General features: G+C 36.5%; 1 protein-coding gene across 6 annotated transcripts in view; it reads left to right on the top strand.

Annotated features, from left to right (window-relative positions):
* The window catches only part of LOC117174354 (cytochrome c oxidase assembly protein COX15 homolog), a 177,252-nt gene that overhangs the window by 70,216 nt on the left and 100,477 nt on the right, over positions 1-6,559 (top strand). The gene's annotated exons all lie outside the window — the stretch shown is intronic.

Genomic DNA, 6,559 nt, shown 5'->3' on the forward strand with positions numbered 1-6,559 from the left:
CCCCCCCCCCTCTTTCAAAAATTTCTCCTCATATTTACACGCTCGACTTCCGGTTATAATCCTTAACCTTCTCCCCGTCTCCCTCCTGAGAATTTAATTAGGCGTATTTCTTGCTAACCAAAGTGCCCACTTTCTATACATCTTTTTCTTTTGGGCTCCTCAGCTTCATTCTCGTACTCGTATTCGCTTTCAGGAATCGTTAAATTCAATCCCGTGATTTCGCTGATAATCTGCTCGTCACTTTTTATTTCGCAAGTCGCCAAGTACTCATCCTGTACCAACCACTCATCAGCGTTTTATATAGGGATTGTTTCCCCTCCTGAAACATTATGAAGCAAATCCAAAATTGTGTCAACGCCGGTCGCATGTTAGACAAGTCTCTGATTGCTCGAATTCGTCTCAACTGGATTATACAAAAGATTATTCCGTTCATTTCTTAAAGTGCTTGAAGTAAAGGAATACCAAGCATGAATGAAAGTTTGCATCGTTCGAAGAAAACTCAATTTTTTGACGACATTTTCCACTTTGTTCTTGTCCTTGCACTCGGAGACCAACAATTCTCGAAGAAACGCTGTCCTGTAATGCCTTTTCGGCAGAAAGATGAGTTCTCGCGTTGTCCAGAAACAGAAGGAACCTGTAATAGTGCAGAAAATTATAGAATTGAGAAAAATGGTTTTATTGGAAAGCCGTTAATTTTGTTTTAAAGGCATGTGACACAGCTAAATACCTATATTGCCGACCTCTCTTTATCAGTTCACTGAGTGTTTTTTTGAACTTAAGAACTTTTTTTTGCAAATAAAACATCGAACTGAAACTTTGGGAAATGTATTAGAGTACAATAAAGTACGATTAGGTACTGCATTTCGGTTGGAACTTCACTGAAAGTTATTTTATCTTTTTTCTGAACCTCTACATTTTTTTAACGTTCGAACTTTTTTTATACATAAAATACCGGTCTGAAACTTTGAGAAATGCAAGAACCGAAAGAAAACTACGTTGAAGTACAAAGCTTAATAATAAAAGATGTAAAAAAATATATTTCAACAATCAATTCCAACGGCATCAGCCGGTAACGTTGTACACGAAAATATGAAACCTGGCGGCCACTAGACGAGGCTCTAGAGGGTTCGTATTTTCGTGTACAACGTTACCGGCTGATGCCGTTGGAATCGATTGTTGAAATATCTTTTTTTACATCTTTTATTATTAAGCTTTGTACTTTAACGTAGTTTTCTTTCGGCTCTTGCATTTCTCAAAGTTTAAGACCGATCTTTTATGTATAAAAGAAGTTCGAACGTTCAAAAAATGTCGAGGTTCAGAAAAAAGATAAGATAATTTTGAGTAAGTTCCTACCAAAAAGCAGTACCTAAACGTACTTTATTGTACTCTAGTACATTTTCCAAAGTTTCAGATTTGCAAAAAAAGTTTTTAGGTTCAAAAAAATATTCAGTGAGCTTATAAAGTGAGGTCGATAATATAGGTATTTGGCTGTGTCACATGCCCTTAAATGAAAAATTATTGTTATACCTCTCATTGGGCTTCTAGGCTTTAACCGCTTTTAGAAACTCATGTTTTGGTACCAGTCCAAAAAACTTCGCTCGTCATCCAGTTTTTTTTTGGTTCCTCTGTATTCTTAAGGCAAATTGGTATCAGCTTTAAAACATCGGTGCTTTTGAGCGGTACCAATGCAAAGTAGAGGCACGCGAAATTAGCCGATCACGTTTTCACATAAAATCACTGTTATGCGTCCCTTTTTCTGTTTATGGCCAGGGACTTCAGCTTCGTTCCGAACAGCAAGAGTTTTCTCAGGCAACGAATTCTACTAAAGTCCAGTTTCATCAGCGTTAAATATATCATCTAGGGGATATCCTTCATCTCGAACCAGCATCGTCATCGCTTCACTGAAAACTCGGCTTTTGCCTTTTCACCTTTGGTTTAGAGAGTCCGAATAGAATACGTTTCTTGAATCTATCAAGCCATCCTTGGCTAGCGTTGAACTTGAATTTCTTCGGGATGGAGCCACAGGCTGACCAGCCATTCGTTTTTCGTTCGCTCTTGTGCGAATCGAGGAAATTGTGGATAGCTTAACGCCATATTTTTAGTGCAAATTAGAACTTCTTATGCCCATTTCGAGTTCTTGAAGGGTCATGTCTTTCAACGTTTTTTTAGCTGCGTTAATTTTAATTGATTTAAAAATAACTATTAAAATTGACATTACAAACTATCAGGATGTAAACAGTTGACACGTTTGCGCACAGATACATATATCATCACGCAGTACCGCGACTCGAGTGCAGTAGTAAAAAAATAATGTAACTAGGTATGCACTTTCGATTTTTAGATGTCCCAATAAGTATATTTTATTCACCATCCGCAGAAATTTGATGCCAGGATAATTTGAAATTCTACTTTGAAAAGTAAAAAATTAAATTAGTGTTAAATTATTTAAACTTGAAATGACTTGAAAATATACCCATCTTTTTACATTTCTGTTTCATATATTCTCTTATTATAATTGACAAAATTAATTTTTCATTGGAACAAAATTACATGCTAATAGTGAAGTTAAATCTTTGAAAAATTCGAAATATAGTCGTGTTCCATATCAAACTAATCAGTAATGGACAGATAAGTATAATATGAAATCATATTTCAACTTGGAACGATTCATTACAGAAAGCTATTCAGCATTAGCGCCTCAGACTGGCAAAAGATCGCTCCCGCGATGTGCCCGCTAGTGCACATCTGTAGTATTCCTCGGAAAACCCAAGGCAAGAAGCGAGAAAGGACGACACCACAAGACAAGGAAGAATGAGATAAGGTAAAACGAGACGAGAAATACCCAGACAAGCAGGTATGTCTCATCCCGTCTTGTCTCGTTCCTCGGGATTTCTCGCTCGGTGGCAACACTCACCTGAACCGAATTTACTTAACATGACTCGACCTATGACCAGTGATACATCATTGTATCATTCGATACGATAAGAAGGTTCACATCGTTACGTTTCGCTATTTAGTATATCACTTGGTTTTAATTTACCTAGAACTGTTAAATTCAACTGATTGATACCCGCGTATTTACGATCTACGTCAGATGCACTCTCGATACTTTGATCAAACATATTTTGTTTTCAAGAAACTAATTGGTTCCCGAGTCACGAACACAATCTATGCTTATTCACTTACTGTTACCTGGGATGACGACAACTTACCTGAAGAAGCTGTAATTCTCTGAAGAACCTTCACCGACGCATTTGACTGATGCTTTCTTGACAGAGCAGTGTTTCGTCAAATGGCCAGGATGCTTGCATTCGTAGCACTCTAATTTATTCGGCAGCCGGCATTGTTGAGCGGTGTGCCCGGTTTTCTTGCAGTTGTAACAGGTGATGAACTTCCTGAGACCTTCTTCCTTATAGCCAGTTTTTTCGGTTTTGTTTTCGGGTTTGGAGTCACCTTTCGAATGTCCAGAAGTCAAAGAAATTTTATTGAAAGCTTCCAACAGATCAGTGGCGGAATCAAAGCTTCTCATGCGCGCTTGACTTCTTAGTTCCACATCCGGAATGCCGTCGATCAAGTAGTCGAGAATCACATCTTTCTCTATTGGAACCTGGTTTTCGACGATCAGCTTATTATGATAATTTTGGTTAAATGACTGATTTCGCTGTCATTTCCTTTCTTCGAAAAGACGTCATTCCAGCCTCCTCGGGCGATGATGAAACATCTTTTTCATTTCTGCAACTAGATCGCTCATTTCCATTTCTATGTGTTCCGATTTTGAGCGGAGCCATTAAAAACTCGCTTGGATGATCACTAATACCTTTGATATTAAAATTTGGGTGAAAACTCTCTGAGCTTTCTCGAGGCGGCGATTCTTGATGAGTTTAACGCCGAAGGACTTCCATCTCCCGTTGAAGCAGATTTCGTTCCCTTCTCATTAGGTCCATCTCTCGTCTCATCATGTCGACTTTTGTTGCTTGCTCCTGAAGTCGCGGTCACCTGGATTAGCGATTGCTTCGACTCTAGTATTGCTTTCACCACGGAGCAGATACTGGGACACCACTTCGATATGATCAGAGCCAGGGTCAAGAGTCGTATTTACTACTTCCATCCAAGTGCCATCAAGGAATGCTTCCTCTAACCTTGCGATCAAATCGGGTTGATTTCCTATTGCTGAGAGACCGCTTGCTTTGAGAATCTCTCTCAGCTGCACTAAGGAAAAATAATTTGGATCCTTTATTATGTGCGGTCGCTATCAGCTGATCGGTCAAGGACCTTGTTACGAATTATCACTCTCACGATAAATACTTAGATTCACCGGTTGGTAACTTCTCGCGAGTGTTAACTCAGTTTTTAACACTATAAATTAAGATCCAACACACGCTACTAGTGGCCCATCTGTTAAAAGTTTCAAGTCTAAATTTAAAGTTGATCAAATTTTAATATTACCTAGTTCTGCACTTTCTCTCTTTTCTCTTTTTAATCATACTTGCCATTTTAGAGCGACACTTGTTGCTTAAAGAAGACTGTACTGCAAATACTCGACTCTGGCGGAACAATGCCCCCCCAGGGAGCTGTTCAAGGGGCTGGATATGAACGGCGAGGTACTTTTTAGCCGTTGTTTTAACTTCTATGTCAGTAGTAACAACTGGGATTCCTAGATGGAATAAAAGGTGCGTCAGTGGCCCACACGGCCATAAACTCCTCTATTTGTACGATTTTTCAGGGACAAGAAATTTCCTGAAAATAGATTTTTTTATTTAAGAAAAATTTGGTTGGCGAGATACATTAAGGCTGCAAGTTTTCTTCACTTTTGACAATGATTAAAAATCCAATTTCCAATGTAAGAAAAAATTAAAACTAATTGTGTCAACTGAGTGAACTAATATAATTGTCGGGCGAGATTGATGAGACGACTACAGAAATCTTCGTGCTCCTAAGGCGGGTACACTTTCCGGGCTTAGAGTTTAAATATACGGCAGAGCCATTTAGCCTTTAAGCTATATCCTTCAAGAGAACTAACTCAACTCTCCCTTGAGGATCTCTAATGTATTTTACATGAAAAAATTGAGCGAAATCGTCTAAATGAGATAACTTTCTCAAATTTGAATGAAATCTAACGCCCACTTAATGATTGATAGCTTTTTACAGTCTAAAAAAATTGCTTTGTGATAAACAATGCGAACCTTTAAAATGGTGGCATAAAGAATTTTCGCAAACATTAGTTATTTTTTGCATTTTCTGAGAAAATGACTCGGAATTTGATTAAAATATCCTTTTTTATTAAAACATTATGTGTATATCATATAGTAAAGTGTATAACATAAAATTTTGTGGAATTACAAAATGGCGACAGATGTAATTTAAACAAAATTGCATTTTTTGTAATTGGCAACGAAATTTTGTCAAAATATGTAAGTAAAGCAAGTGTATCAGCAAGAATAAACTATTGATAAATAAATAATACAATTCTTAAAAATGATGAATGGATGTTAACGAAATTATCAAAAAGATTGTTTTTTACACTTTTTTGATTAAAATTGATATATTTTGAAATACAATGAAGCCCATAAACAAAACCTAAATTTGTGAAATATAACAAGCACAATTAAAAAAAATATATTAAAAAATGGTGTCTCGTATAATTCTTGAAAAAAGCCACATTTTTTATTTTTCCGAATTTTAATATTTATGCATCACTAGCTTTATTAACCAACTTTGACAAAATTTGCTTAAAAATTGCAAAAAATTCGATTTTTACGAAATTATATAAGCCACGATTTTGTAGTTTTACGAATTTTGTTTTGTACACATCAATATTTACTTTTTAATAAAAAATTTCTTTCATCAAAATTTCCAGTATTTTTTTTCGGAAATGGTGGTGAAAAGCTACCAGTCCCTAGGTGTCTGTTAGATTTAATTCAAAATGAAGAACGTTATGTCAATTATAAGTTTTTGCGCAATTTTTCCCATATAAAATAAATAGGAATATTCAAGGTCCTGCAGCCCAACATTAACAACGTTTGGAAATAAAGACAGGACGGAAGATTGGAGAGTAGCTAGTCATATTGTCACAAAAGGTACAGCATATTTCGGCCATCTTTAACAAATGGGCTATTCGCAAATTAGCATGGAGGAAGGACAGTGCAATATTCATTCTAAAATCGGGTTAGAATGTCTATCACCAGGCAGAATCCTTCAGAACAATCAGTTTGACGACGTTGATGCTGAAAAGGTTTGAAATATTAGTGGAAATTCATATTATGGAGTGAGATTTTACCGAAAAGAGTAGATGTTCTTTATGCATTCACCACCCGCATCTAGAATACATTGCGGACAACTAAAGTGTCAATTTTAGCATTCCCAGGCATAACAAATATTTTTGCTACGATGTCTATTAGAATGTATCCTTTTGAACAAGGCACTTGAAGTTTCTCCATATGATAATATGGAAGAAATTGAGCAAAAAGGAAAAATCTATTATAAACTTTTGTTTGCGCACAATACACTTTAAACATTTTGGTCTGCATTACATTACATAAGGGAGGCTTTATTTGGGGGG

This window comes from Belonocnema kinseyi, chromosome 6 (genome assembly GCF_010883055.1).
Source record: "Belonocnema kinseyi isolate 2016_QV_RU_SX_M_011 chromosome 6, B_treatae_v1, whole genome shotgun sequence".
NCBI lineage: Eukaryota > Metazoa > Arthropoda > Insecta > Hymenoptera > Cynipidae > Belonocnema > Belonocnema kinseyi.